This window comes from Lycium barbarum, chromosome 10, assembly GCF_019175385.1.
Source record: "Lycium barbarum isolate Lr01 chromosome 10, ASM1917538v2, whole genome shotgun sequence".
In the NCBI taxonomy this organism is placed as follows: Eukaryota; Viridiplantae; Streptophyta; class Magnoliopsida; order Solanales; family Solanaceae; genus Lycium; species Lycium barbarum.
In genome coordinates, this window is record NC_083346.1 from 110,132,883 (window position 1) to 110,148,434 (window position 15,552).

At 36.2% G+C, this 15,552-nt stretch overlaps 1 pseudogene; it reads left to right on the plus strand.

Annotated features, from left to right (window-relative positions):
- The first annotated feature begins 2,636 nt into the window (after positions 1-2,636).
- On the plus strand, positions 2,637-14,771 carry LOC132614282 (1-aminocyclopropane-1-carboxylate oxidase homolog 1-like; annotated as a pseudogene).
- Positions 14,772-15,552: the final 781 nt, after the last annotated feature.

A 15,552-nucleotide genomic window follows, 5' to 3' on the forward strand; every position in this document is an offset into this window, starting at 1 on the left:
ATCAGATTTTAATTTCTTCCTAAAATTCCATCTACGACCAATAGGTTTACACCCCAGAGGAAGATCTGATAAAATCCATGTATCATTTGACATGATAGAATGCATTTCATCATCAATAGCTTCACGCCAGAAAGGAGCATCATGGGAAGATACTGCTTCATCATAACTTTCAGGATCTTTTTCAACCAAATAGACTTGAAAATCAGGTCCAAAGTTCTTTGGCTGGGCTGATCTTATACCGCGCCTCAGATGGCTTTCTTCCACGGACTCAACTGTTTTCCTTTAAAAGGAGATGTAAAAGAACTTGCATCTTGTTCTAAAGATTCTTTTTTCCTTAGGAAATATATTCTAAAAAAATTTAGCATGTAAAGATTCAATAATTGTGTGAGGACTTGAAGTCTCAAGATTTAAGAATCTATAATCCTTACTGGTCTGAGAATAACCAATAAACACACAATCTACTTCTCTATAGCCAACCTTAGCCAAATGTTGATCTGGTAATTTAATGCCTCATCTTTTGTTCTTAATGGAAATACATATGTATATCTTGAGTAATAGTCAATGGAAGTAATAAAATATCTCTTACCATGACGTGACAAACAATCCATCTCACAGATATCAGTGTGAATTAATTCCAAAAGTGTGGATGTCCTTTCAACCGTCTTAAAAGGTTTCTTTGTTATCTTGCATTTACTACAAGTAAGACACTTAGTAGTATGATCTTTTCCACAGTCCTTAATTAATCCATTTTTCACCATAAGTTGTATGGATCTAAAATTCACATGACCAAGACGTTCATGCCATAAATCTAGAGACTCCACAATATAAGGAGAAATATTTTCATTATCAATATTGAGTTTGAACATTCCATTTGTAGCATAGCCTTTTCCAACAAATATGCCATTTTTAGACAGTATAAATTTATCTGCCTCAAAAATCATTCTAAAACCATGCTTCGAAAAAAGCGTACCTGACACCAAGTTCTTCCTAATTTCAGGAACATGTAATACGTCCATCAGCGTGACTATCTTTCCGGAAGTAAACTTCAATTCAACAGTTCCTTTTCCCACAACCTTAGCAGAGGATGAGTTTCCCATATACAAAACTTTATCGTCCCCTACTAATTCATAGGTCTTGAAAGCATTTTGATCACCTGATATATGACGAGTTGCGCCAGTGTCTATCCACCATTCCACTTGATTTCCTGCTACAAATGCTTTTGTAACCATTGCTACAAATTCATCTTTTCCATGGTTATTTGCCTTTTCTTTCTTCTTTTCAGCTTTAAGAATTTTACAATCACGCGCATGGTGACCAAATTTGTGACAGTGGTAACATTCAACTGACTTAGAATTGGTACTAGTACGCTTGAAATTCGTACTTCTCTTTGCCTTCGGAATTTTCTTATTAACAGATTCCTTCTTGGTTAATTTTTCTTCAATCACACGAGCTTTCATGACGGGTTCCTTCAAAATATTATTGTCACGATATCGAGTCTCTTGTTTAATTTGCAAATGTTGCAACAATTGCTGAAGAGTCAAATCTTCTTTCTTGTGTAAGAGTTTGCTTCTGTATTCTTTCCAAGAGGAAGGAAGTTTCGAGACAATATCACCAACATGAAAATTTTCATCAAGAGCAATTCCAGAGATAGCAATTTCATTAGCTATAAGTTGGAATTCTTGCACTTGTTCAGTGATTGACTTATCATCAACCATTTTGAACTCCATATAGTTTGAAACAAGAAATTTCTTTGAACTCGCCTCTTCCACCAAATAGATATTTTGGAGAGTGTCCCAAATATCCTTAGCAAATTTGCACTTGGTATAATATTGATCATAAAATTTGTTGGACATTCCTCCAAGAATATAATTCTTACATAAATAATCATCATCTTTCCACTTGGCAATTTGTTCTTTAATCAAAGTAGCCTCGTCAGTTGCTACCTCAAAACCAGGAGCATTAGGACAAGGTTGTTCAAGAACATATGCCAACTTCAATCGTCTTAAAAAGAATTCCATCTTTCCACGCCATCTAGGAAAGTCTTTGCCATCGAATATTTCAAAATTAGGATTAGGCAGAGATGAAACACCATTCAATGTTGATGTAGTAGCCATAGAGACAACTATCTTCAAATTGTTAGAACAAGGATGATAATAATAAAAGAAATCTAAAATAAACTTGCTTGGCTTAGAGGCACATCAAGACGTTTCTTGAAGATAGTTGGAGTCTCTCCCACGAGCAAAAGGAAGAATAAATAATAACTCTATCTTCGGGATTCAACTAAGCCACAACAAGTATTATTCAAGAAAGTTGCTCTTCTATTCTTGAATTGGTGATTTCACCTTTTGATCAATGTCTCTAAAGGTTTTAGGGGAAATTGTTTTCTTGAAGTGCTTGCCTTTTCCAAAAGAATGAAACACTATTTATAGAATAAAAATTACATACCATAAAAGTTTCCGTTAAATAGGATTTAAAATAGGTTCATGAATACATGCAACTTTCATGTAACTTTCAAGAACCTAAAACATAAAATACTAAATGAAGAATGTATCTTCAAGTTCACATTCATTTAGTTTGAAAAACTTTTATCAGATGAAATGTTTCAAAATTAATTAAAACATTAACTTAACAACCCAAACCAAGTTTCGAACCCAGACCGTCTGAAAGAATTAAAAGAATTCGACGAATCAAAAATCGGAGTAAAAGTCCTAGTCGACAAAGGCCTTACAACCATACCCACTTTCTTCATCCACCCATCATAACCCGACCCGAAACCCACAACCCGACCCGGTTACAAAAAAGCACTCAATCCCCGTCGTTGACTTTTCTCTCCCTCGGTCAACGCTGGTTGACCAAATTCACAGTGCGTCAACGACACTTGGATTTTTCCAGATTATTAATCACTCTATTAACGTGGAGGCAATAAATAAAATTGTGGGTTTGGTTAAGTCGTTTAATGAATTGACTGATGAAGTGAAGATGAAGATGAAGTATTATAGTAGAGATATGACACTTGGAGCTGCGTATTCTACGAATTTTGATTTGTATAATTCTAAAGCTGCCAGCTGGAGGGACACGTTGCAGATGAGGTTGTGAAAGAATGCAAAATTTCTGTGAATCTTTGAATGCTTTCTATAATTCCCGCAATATGAAAATAGCTAGTAGTATCTCTATTGATTAAAAATTGAATAACCTAGGGTGTGTTTGGTATGGCGATAAATGTTTTTCACTCGGAAAAGAAGTGATTTTTCTACTCATTTTCTTGTTTTTGGTACGCAAGCTGAAAAATGTCATTTTGAGAGCATTTGCATATATTCAAAGCAAAATACTATCAGTCTATTGAAATCGGAGGGTAACTTTTGGTGGTGGGTAGGCGGGGTGGGGGGTGGGAGATGGCGTAGGCAAGGGGTAGGTGGGGTGGGGGTGGGTAGGCGAAGTTGGGGGTAGGTGGGGTGGGTAGCTTTGGGTAGCAAGTGGGGTTGGAGGGGGTTTGGGGGTATTGGCGTGTTCTTATTGATCTGGAAAATGTTCTACAAAACATTTTCCTAGATATTAGTGCAACCAAAAAAAAAAAAATAGGAAAACATTTTCTGTCATTCCAAACACACCCCTATTCCTATATAATTTTGAATATGAATACAATTCAGACATGATTCTAATATTCCTAACAACTTTGAATTATTTTTTCCAACAGGTTGGGTCCCATTCCGCCAGAGTGGGAGTACGTGCCGGAGGTATGTAGGGAGGCGGCGGTTGAGTGGGACAAAGAAGTGGTGAAAATTGGGGAAGAATTGATGGGTTTGTTTTGTGAAGGCTTAGGGGTAAATAAGGAGAGATTGAGGAAATTGTCATGTTTAGATGCAAGAATAATGGCTGCACATTACTACCCTTATTGTCCACAGCCAGAGTTGACGAAAGGGCTAACGCCACATACTGATCCCGGTGTGTTGACAGTGTTGGTGCAGAATGAGGTGATGGGGTTGCAAGTTGAATTTGGTGAAGATTGGGTTGATTTGGAGCCGATTCCGGGAGCTATTGTCATTCACTGATTGACAATGACAAAGGTAACTTAACATCTACTTTAGTTGCAGTGTGCAAATTTATTCAAGGTGACTCCAAATTCTTTAATTCTTTTAAGTTTTAACCCTTATTTTATTAGAGTTCCTAGCTCACGGCCACTCCCGAAGATTCTTACAAAAATGGACAAACGTGCAAATATATTCCTCAACTTTTCGATTTAGAGCATATATATATCACTCGTTAAAAAGGTGGTGCATATATACCTCGCAGTTACACAAATGGTGCAAATATACCCCTGCCATTAGACAAATGATGCAAATATACCTTTTTCGCAGCCAGAAGTTTTTTGAAAAATCATTTAGCTTATCTTCTAATTAAGAAAATGTCACGTGACTTTTTTAAAAAAAACGTCTACTCGTTTTTCTTAGTAGACTTATTCTTTTAAAGCCACGAAGCAATTTCTTTTCCTCGTGGGTTGTCTCCTTCGTTTTGAAGGAATATCTCCTTGGCTTTAAAATAACATAAGTCTATCCATTTTTTAAGGGGAATTTACTTGGGGTAGAGAACATATAAGCGGTGTTTATATTTAGTAACTACACTATACTTTAATTGCATCTGGTAGCTAAAACAACTCTTCGATACAACCTTCTCGCTTTGTCGACCAATTCCACCTAAAATAACTCTTCTGCACTTCTTGTATGTCTGCAAAGTTAGAGTCATTTTAGTTCTTCTGTCGTTTCTCCGACTTCCATAATTCAGGCTGCCTGTCTTTTCGTAGTTGGATCTCTGAGTTTTTGGAATGCTCCTAATTCGACTTGAGCATCTAAATCTGGGTCAATAGCAGCAAAAACATCTCTTACTCCATTTAAGATGTGCTCATTTATCCAAAATTAAACATGCAATTGCTTTGGATGCTATTTCCAAATTGGAACTCGATTGTTGATCGGGATTCTTTACTTCAACGGAAAGTTCTTCTACCGATCTTGCTCCAATCCTATCTAAGTATAACTGAATTGTTGAGATCTTCTGCTACGTCCATTCATCTATGGATTTTAGGCACGAATCTTTCCCTATCTCCCAAGGATTCTCTATATATTGCTTAAAAAAAAAAAAAAAACCAGATGTCTCAAACTAAAATTTCTAAGACTCTTTTTCACTTGACATTTCTTCTACTAGAATATAAAAAAGGTTCACTTGTCATACTATATTTCACTATGAATTAGAGATACATAGTTCATAGATGTAAGATATTCTGTAGCGCTAATGAATTGTTTAAGAATACCCCTGTAGCAAGAATATAAAAGCATATCTAGGAGATTCACATGCAATAGAGGATCCAATTATGCTTCAAACTAAATTCTCTTCAAAATGATGCTAACATTTACTTGAGTATTGTTTGAGCCTTGTTTTTTATTGCAACCTCCTGCCTGTAAACTTGAGTCTGAGTCAAGTTTGAGTGAAATTTGTTTGATTCTCCATGTAACTGCATGTTTGACTTTAGAAGGAAAATACAGATTGAGATAAATAGACGAAATAAAAGTACAAAGACCAGTTGCAAAAATTATGTCACTAGACACTTAGAGATTAAACCTCAAAAGTTAATCCCATGGACTCATGTGTATTTGTGACATTAAAGATGATCATGTGCCTATAATCACTTCCATGGTACGCTAGGATTGTTGCTCATGTGGTAGTCCTTTTCCTCCTGTGCTCAATTTTGGCTTCGATTCCAATATCCTTTTCCCTTCCTTTTTTTTCTTAATTGGGTCCAGAATCTGACTCTTACGGCCTGGAAAGGATCAACACTTGTAACTGAACTTATGCTCGTTTTCTCACGACCTTCTACATAAAACTCCCTTTGGAGTTTAGTAATCTCTATTTTTGCTTGATATAAATACTTTCTAGCAATTTCCTTGAAGTTGGTGGCATTTGCAGCTAAAGTCATAACAATAAATGACTCTTCCACCAACCCATTTAAGTGAATTGCCACAGAGGAGCAAAAACTTATAAGTAGAAACAAATAAACGACTATGTGTTTATTTTTGCTCTTGTGAAGGACAAAAGCTAATAAGCTTTCCCCTTGTTACAAAAGGAAGTTACAATGGTAAGAATATCGATGTGATTGATTGACTTGTTTACAATTCAAAATTTTCAAAGTGGGAAATGAAAATTATGTGAATTTCTTTATGTGCGTAACCATCCCATAATAGAAGACTATTTGAGACATTTCAAAACTATCCGGTCACTAACTAATGGTACTAAAAACATCCTTGGTTATAGGCTAAGTTTCACAGACTCTTCATTTTTGCTGCCGCACCTGTCTTGACACGATACGGGTGTGGGATTCGGTCAATCCACATCGGATACTTTGATCAGAGTTCATGGACAAATTTGGGGGGATAAATTGTGATTTTGATTTTTCAAAATAAAAGATAAAACAGATTTAAGACATGGTAAATGGCATACCTTCAATCTTTTTTAGCTTTTCCTCCTGGTCATATTTACTGTTTATAAATGTTTTCTTTCTCATAGAAAGGAGGGATAATTTCTAAATTAATTATTAGCATGTTAATTTTTTTGACCATTAATTTATGTTTTTTACGCCCATCTTGGAGAATGAAAGATTGAATTCTTGTACATATATGTAGGTTTTCCACAAAATATCTCAAAAATTTAGAATATCTTTATAGCTCTATTTTTATAATTTTGATATTTTGTAGTCGAATCCCAGCACCCATATTCATACTTGTATCCGTACCCCCAAATCTTAAAATTTAGATTTTGCTAAATTCGACCTCGGATCTGCTTTTGTGTTGGGTACCCGCACCCGAGTACGAGCAACTTACTTTATATGGTTGAGCTGGTATTCGTACGAAAATAGTTGTTTGGTATCTTGAGAGTGAAGCCGGTGATTGAAAATGCAGGGTTACTAAACAAGATGCTCATAATTTCATACAAGCATATGTTAGAAACATGATTGCAGTGAAGGTGTTCAAACTTTGGTAGTGAAGGTGTTCAAACTTTGGTAGTTCATTTGCAACCAAAGTCATAACAACAAATGCCTTTTTTATTAATCCATTTAGCCGAACTTCCATAGAGAATTTTGACGTTTCTAACTTATTCATTTACTCCTCAAATCCATTTCTATGCTTAGTATTTTTAGTCCATCTTTTCAAAATGTATTGCTCAAGAATACCAAAAATATTCAAGTCACAGAACAAAACTCTTAATGCATGACAATTGACAATATAGTCAATCCATAGATTTAAACTTATGTCAACTACACACCACTCTCCTCAGACCCCACTTGTGGGGATCACACTAGGTGTGTTGTTGTTGAAGTCAATTACAAGTTATGAAATTTTCAAGAGAATTAAGCTGGACAGTTACAATTCGCCCATTTTACGATTTAAAATTGTGTATCTACTAGCTATCACAAAAAAAAAAATAAAAAAAATTGTGTATTTACTATGGGTCTTATTAGTTTCAACATTGATCACTTTCCCAGTTGTCCCTTCCGAAAATTCATGGTGAACCTTTATATAAATTCTTCTTGTGTAAACACTAGCTGCATGCTCACAATCTTCTATTGGAAGTTTATGTTTTCCTTGATATCCGTGATCCTCATTGCCTTAACAGCACACATTTCATATGTTCATTGCTCATAATTCTTTACAAATTCAATTATACTCATTTTCTTGCGTGTCATTTCTATAAAGACCCTATTCGTGCTCTCACTTCTTTGAATTGATTTGATGTCTACAGTGAAAATAGAATGTCTAAATGCAGACTCACTCTTCATTCAGATGATATAGCTTTTGAAGCCAAATATTACTCCCACAATCCCAGTAATTGATCATCTTCTACCATACTAACTTAAATTCTGACTCTGAGCTGCACCTACATTTGAGTTTATCAAAATAGTCTCTAAATCCCAATTTCCAGTAAAGCTGTGGTATGTTCGTTTGGGCATTTCTATCTATCTGTCATTCACATAAACAATGACATGTATCAGAAGAAACGTCTTTAATTGAAACTCTATGCATGAGCTTGATTAGTCAAAATAGTTCCCGGCGGTCTTCCTCCGGTTGCCTTCAAAACGCAATTGTTTCTTTTATTTGGTTATTTCAAACATTTTTAAGGCAATTGAATGAAGAGCACTGACAACTATTTTTACCGATCAAATTCATGTATAAGCGTTTGCCACTAAAGAAGTTTTCCCTGACATGATACATGTATCGATTATGTGAATGGCACATGGATAGAAATACCAAAAAACATATCACAACTTCACTGGAGATTAGAATTTAGGGACTATTTTGATAAACTCTTATAGAGGTGCAAGTCAGAGTTAAAACTTGAGTTAATATAGCGGAGAATGAACAAAGGATTGTGAGAGTAATACTTTGGCTTCAAAAGCTATATAATTTGAGGGAAGAGTAGGTCGTGCATTTGGTACTATTTTCTCATCAACTCAAAGAAAAACAGCAACATATCCAGTATAATCCACCAAGTGGGGTCTGGGGAGGGTAGAGTGTACGCAGACTTTACCCCTACCTATTGACGGGCAGGGAGGTTGTTTCTGAATAAACTCAAAAAATGCATGATATTGATGCAAATGAGGATTAGAAATGTCGAGGAAAACCTTAACTTCTTTGTAGAAGATTGTGGTATGTTAAAGAATGTAGTTAACATTTACACAAGAATTTATCTAGAGTTCATCATAAATTTTTGCAAGTGACAACCAAAGAAGTGATCAATGTCGAAACTAATAGGTGAGAGTGGGCAAACTAAAACTGTCCAGCTTAATTTCATTACTTGTAGCTGCTATATGTTTGAATTCATGGGTTAGCTATGTTGTCATGCACTAAGAGTTTTGTTCTTTGACTAAAAATGTTCTTGTATCCTTGAGACATGCGAGTGGATTTGAGGAGTAGATCAATAAAAAGGAAACATCAAAATCGTCTATGGTAGTTCTAGTTCGCTTAAATGGGTTTAATGAAAGAGCCTTTGTTATCTAGCTGCAAATGATCTACCAAAGTTTGAGCATCTTCACTGGTAATCACGTTTATCTAATGTGCTTGTAGGAAGTTATATATGAGCATCTTGTTTAGTAAACCCTGTATTTTCAGTTCCACCAGCTTCATTTTGAAGGTACAGAATAGCTGTTTTTGTACTAATAACAACTCAGCCATAGAACCGAGGATGTTTTCAGTAGCACTTGTAAGTTTTTGATCGGGTAGCATGAAGTGTCTCAAATTGTCATCTATCATGGGATGATTGTGAACATCATATATTTCCTTGTCCTACTTTCGAAATTTTCAGTTTTATACGAGTCAGGCAACCATATCTATATTCTGATCTTCGTCGCTTCCTTCACAGGAAATAAACACCTAGTTATTTTTTTGTTCCTAGTATTAGTTTTTCCTCCTCTATGACAGTGCTTAAATGGGTTGACGAAAAAGTTATTTGTTGCTATGACTTTAGTTGTACATGATGTCGACTCCGAGGAAATTGCGAGAAAGCATTTGTGTCAAACAAAAGTTGAGATTGCTAAACTCCAAAGTGAATTATATGTAAAAGGTTGTAATAAAGGCAGACACAAGTTTAATTCAAATATTGATTCTTTTCTAGGTAGTACTAATAAGATTCTGGATCCAGTTAAGGTAAAAGAAAATGGAAGGGGTATGGAAACTTTGAGCAAAGGAGTAAAGGGATCAACATGCCAATTGTCATGCTAGGAAGTTAGTATTAGGGGTCGCTTGGTTCACATCTTTAGTTATGTTGGGATTGTTTACGCGGAGATTAATATGAAGGTTGTTGATTTGGTATTAATGATTAAGATTGAGATGTTGATTTGATATTGATGATTAAGATTGATAGCTTAATTTTAGGAATATATTGTATTGATGTAAATGATTAGGAATTGATTGTGTAATATTGTCTTTCCTTATTTAGTCTTAGAACTCATGTATAAGTACCCATTCTTATGGATTGTATATTCATTCAGAAATACAAGAAGCTCTTTCTTCTTGCTAAAAATCTTCATGGTATCAGAGCCATTGCTGCCTTTTTGAGGTGAGTTTTCTCTCTCGCAGCACTAGGGTTCCGTGTTTTATCAAAGAGGTCGAGTTTTTCTCTCTCTTTGTGGCTGTCCGCACAAAAAACTCCTCTCGTTCAGTTCGTTTCTGGATTATTTTTCTCTGTTGGGGTCGCTGGAACATCCTGAGCCTATCCCTATCAGTTTTGATTTTTTTCGATCACCGGAATTAGGATTCCGGCGTGGCAGCCAACTTTCCGGCGATTTTTTTCTGGAATTTTTTTTTTCAGTTCTCGGGTCGTAGGCCTATTATAACCCTTCCCATCCAGATAATATAGGTGACACTACTTCTGGAGAGACTTTGTCTCAAGATGAAGTTCAACATCTTCGCCGTCTTCTGAACAAACTTGACTCTTCTAGTGTTGCTAGGCCCAATTATGTGCAGTCAGGTATTGCTTTTAATGCTCAGCTTAATTGTTGGATTATTGATTCTGGTGTGAATAGACACATGACAGGCTCTTCTAAAGGCCTTCAAAATTACTCTCCTAGTCCCAAAGGGGATTATGTCAGAATAGCCAATGGCTCCCTAACCCCTGTCTCTAGAACAGGTTCAATATTTTGTACTCCTGATATTACCTTATCATCCATTCTTCATGTGCCTGATTTTCCTATTAACCTATTATCTGTTAGCGCTATCACCAAAGAACTAAACTATAGTGTCAGATTCTTTCCTGATTATTGTGTTTTTGAAAACCTTCATACAGGGAAGAAGATTGGCAGTGGTAGATTGCATGATGGCTTATATTTGATCGATGGAACTCGAGACTCTGGTCAGGCCTTTTTTGTAGAAAATAAGGATGTCAACCGAGAAATAATACAGTGGCATAGACGGTTGGGACACCCATCTTTTTTTGCTTTAAAAAAGTTATACCCTGGTTTATTTTCTAGAACTGAGTTTGAATCTTTGTCTTATGATGCATGTGAATATGCCAAGCACGCTAAAAACTCTTATCCTCTGAGTGACAATAAAAGCACAATTCCCTTTTCGACTATTCATTTTGATGTCTGGGGTCCTACTCAAACACTTTCTTTGTCTGGTAGTCGATGGTTTGTTACTTTTATCGATTGTTGCACTAGAATGACATGGGTATATCTGTTAAAAGCCAAAAGTGAAGTTTTCTCCTGTTTTAAGTCATTTCATAAGATGATTTGTACTCAGTTTGGGGCTAAGATAAAGATATTTCGAACTGACAATGGCACAGAATACATGGATAAAACTTTTGGAGCTTACTTGGAGTCTTTTGGGATAATCCATCAAACTAGTTGTCCTTATACTAGTGCACAAAATGGGGTTGCTCAAAGAAAAAATAGGCATTTGTTAAAAATAGCAAGATCCCTTTTGTTTACCATGAATCTGCCGAAGCCTTACTGGGGGGATGCCATTCTAGTAGCTGCCTACCTCATCAATAGAATGCCACTTAAAACTCTTAATTTCCGGAGTCCTTTAGAAGCTTTAAAGGGTAAAAATGACTATACTGTTCCTCCAAAGATATTTGGGTGTGTTTGCTTTGTTCACGCTAGAAACTCTGGGAAACTTGTACCTAGAGCTCTTAAATGTGCCTTTATTGGGTATTCTCCAACACAGAAAGGGTACAAATATTATCACCCTCCTTCTAGGAGATTCTTTGTCAATATGGATGTTACCTTTTGGGAATCTAAGCCCTATTTCAGTATTACACCATCACCTCTTCAGGGGGAGAATTCTAAGGAAGAAGCGATGGTTTTTCCTAGTTCTATTGTTGAAACTACTGCCACAAGGGAAAGTGAAATTGGAGAAAGAATTCAGGGGGAGACTATTGAAACTACTGCCATAAGAGAAAGTGAAATTAGAGAAAGAATTCAGGGGGAGACTGTTGGGCGTTAGGATAGGCCTGATTTGATAACTTACTCAAGGAGAAATAGAGCAGAAGAAGCCATCATACAACCTGCCGAAGCCGAACCTTCTTCTTCTGGTGAGTTATCTATACTTCCTAATGAGTTAGATTTGCCTATTGCTCACAGGAAATGAGTCAGATCTTGCACTAAACACCTTCTATCTAACTTTGTTTCCTATAATTCTTTATCGCCCTCCTATAGAGCCTTTGCCTTGTCTATATCTTCTATGTCTATTCCCCAGAATTAGAGGGAAGCTTTTGCAGATTCTAAGTGGAAGAAAGCTATGATGGAAGAAATGAAGGCCTTATCAAATAATGAGACTTGGGAACTTGTCGCATCACCACCAGACAAGAAGTTGGTTGGTTGCAAATGGGTCTTCACTGTAAATCATAAAGCTGATGGTTCCATTGAAAGGTTCAAAGCAAGATTGGTGGCTAAAGGATTCACTCAGACTTTTGGAGTGGATTATCAAGAGACACTTGCTCCTGTTGCAAAAATGAATACTATTAGAATTCTTCTATCTTGTGCAGCTAATCTTGACTGGGACTTGCAACAGTTTGATGTGAAGAATGCATTTCTTCATGGAGACTTAGAAGAAGAGGTGTACATGGAGATTCCTCCTGGTTTTGGTACTGAACAAAGTCAAGGAAAGGTATGCAGACTGAAGAAAGCCTTGTACGGATTGAAGCAATCTCCTAGAGCTTGGTTTGACAGATTCTATAAAGCAATGATCTCCTTTGGTTACCAACAAAGCAATGCGGATCGCACCCTCTTTATACGACATTTAAAGGGTAAACTCACTCTTCTCATAGTTTATGTTGATAACATAGTAATGACAGGAGATGACAAAGAGGAGATGACCCGATTGAAGAAGTTGTTGGCACAGGAATTTGAGATCAAGGATCTAGGAAAATTGCAGTACTTCTTGGGAATTGAAGTTGTTAGATCAAAAAGAGGAATCTTTATTTCTCAAAGAAAGTATATTCTGGATCTCTTAAAAGAAACAGGTATGACAGGTTGCAAACCAGCAGAATCACCCATTGAAAGCAATCACAAACTACAAAGCGGAGTTGGAAAGTCAGTTGATAAAGAGAGATATCAGAGGCTGGTTGGAAGACTCATTTATCTCTCTCACACTAGACCAGACATAGCCTATTCAGTCAGCCTAGTGAGTCAGTTTATGCATGATCCTCGAGATCCTTATATGCAAGCTGTCTTTCACATTTTGCGGTATCTGAAGTCTGCTCCAGGAAAAGGTCTACTTTACTCCAGACATGGTCACCTCCAAATAGAAGCCTTTACCGATGCTGATTGGGCTGGATCTTTAGATGACAGAAGGTCTACATCCGGTTACTGTACACTCGTAGGAGGAAACTTGGTCACTTGGAGAAGCAAAGTGTAGTTGCTAGATCAAGTGCGGAGGCAGAATATAGAGCTATGGCCCAGGGTGTTTGCGAACTTTTGTGGTTACAAAAGTTACTAGAAGAATTGAGATTGTCTGAAAAAAGGAAACTTTCCTTGTATTGTGACAACAAGGCTGCAATCAGTATAGCTCGAAATCCAGCCCAGCATGACCGAACAAAGCACGTTGAAATTGATCGACACTTCATCAAAGAAAAAGTCACGGGTGGTGTCTTGAGTTTATTCCACGTGTCATCAGAAAAACAACTAGCTGATGTGTTTACTAAAGGCCTCAACAAACGGACTTTTCATACACTGGTTTGCAAGTTGGGCATGTGCGACATCTTGCACCAACTTGAGGGGGAGTGTTGATTTGGTATTAATGATTAAGATTGAGATGTTGATTTGATATTGATGATTAAGATTGATAGCTTAATTTTAGGAATATATTGTATTGATGTAAATGATTAGGAATTGATTGTGTAATATTGTCTTTCCTTATTTAGTCTTAGAACTCATGTATAAGTACTCATTCTTATGGATTGTATATTCATTCAGAAATACAAGAAGCCCTTTCTTCTTGCTAAAAATCTTCAAAGGTATTACTATGCCTTAATTATAAGGAAGAGATTCTTATATATGAATACTTTAAAAGGATATTTTTAGTCTTCAAATAGTTTAATCTCTGCATTGCTAATACACGATGTTATTACACATTCTATCCCATATAAAATAACCCTTAGATTATTGCATAACTTAATGCAGATGCTTTTGAATAATGTCAACCAAACGCTGCATAGAGTTATGCAACAATTATGTTTTCTAATGCGGTTAACCAAATACTGTATTATCTTATACTAGGGTTAATTCTAACACCTTCAACCAAACGACCCCTTATGGTGTGGATTTACTTCTCCAGGTAGTAATGGTAGCATCAACCGAGACCAAAATGCTCTGTCAAGAACAACTATTTGTATGTTTAATTTTTGCGTTTGCTGGAGCTATTCCCTGAACATAGTGTGATTCAATGCTTATTCTTGTGTTTCTCATATTTCCTCTAAACAATATTGTACCATTGATGAATCGACTTCCCTTTTATAGATCATATCGAATGATGAATACAAGAGCGTGGAGCACCGAGTTCTAGCCAACCCTTATCAAGAACCACGCGTATCAGTTGCTGTCTTCTTTAACCCAGGCCAAAGAGAGAACTCATTTGGACCTCTACCCGAACTAATATCGGATGAAAAACCAGCAGTTTACCGGGAATTCTTATTCATGGACTATATGAGAAGATTCTTTTCGAAAGAGTTGGATGGGAAGAGCTTGACAAATTACTACAGGGTTTCAAATCAAGTATAAGAGCTTACAGAAAGGTAGCAATCTGTTAGTACATCAACATTTGTAGCTCGTGTAAATGATACTGTCCCTATAGATGTGTTGTGGAATAATAATAATGTAAAGTAGAAAATTTCATCAAATATACGCTTGTTAAAGTTCTGTACATACCTGCATTATTTTGTTCAATATTAGATAAGTTCAGATGTATTGCTTGCTGCCCTTTTTTTAAGTTGATATGGGGTGTGTTTGGTACGGAGGAATATATTTTCTTTTTGGAAATGTCTTACAATTTGTCCATGTTTGGTTGGTCGAACAGGTTCTTCCAAAATTGTGAAAATGATTTTTCTAATGGGATTAGGGAAAATAAATTTCATGAGCAACATTCTAAGCTCATTGTCTTCTTTTCATCCTTTGACCTCCCACCCCCACCACCCTCGACCTCCGCCCCCCCAACCACCTTACTCCCATAGTGCTTAGTGCTTTCCTAAATTACATACAAATGCATTATGTTTTGGCTTACTTAACAAATACCAAAAATAAGGAAGTTATAATTATTTTCCAAGACAGGAAAACAACCATCATACCCAACGCACCCATAATTTATTTTTGTGGTTTAGAAAAATGTTTGGCTTGAAGAAAGGCATTATTAAACTTAGTAAAGCGGATTGAAAAGATATTAAGATATAAAAATGCATTTGTTTTTGGCTAATTAAAATGCCAAGGTAGAAATAATTCATTGTCTTTAACATGAATAAATTAAAGGACAACTTACATAAATAACTATCTTTTAATGCTTGCTTTCAATCCGTAGCTAT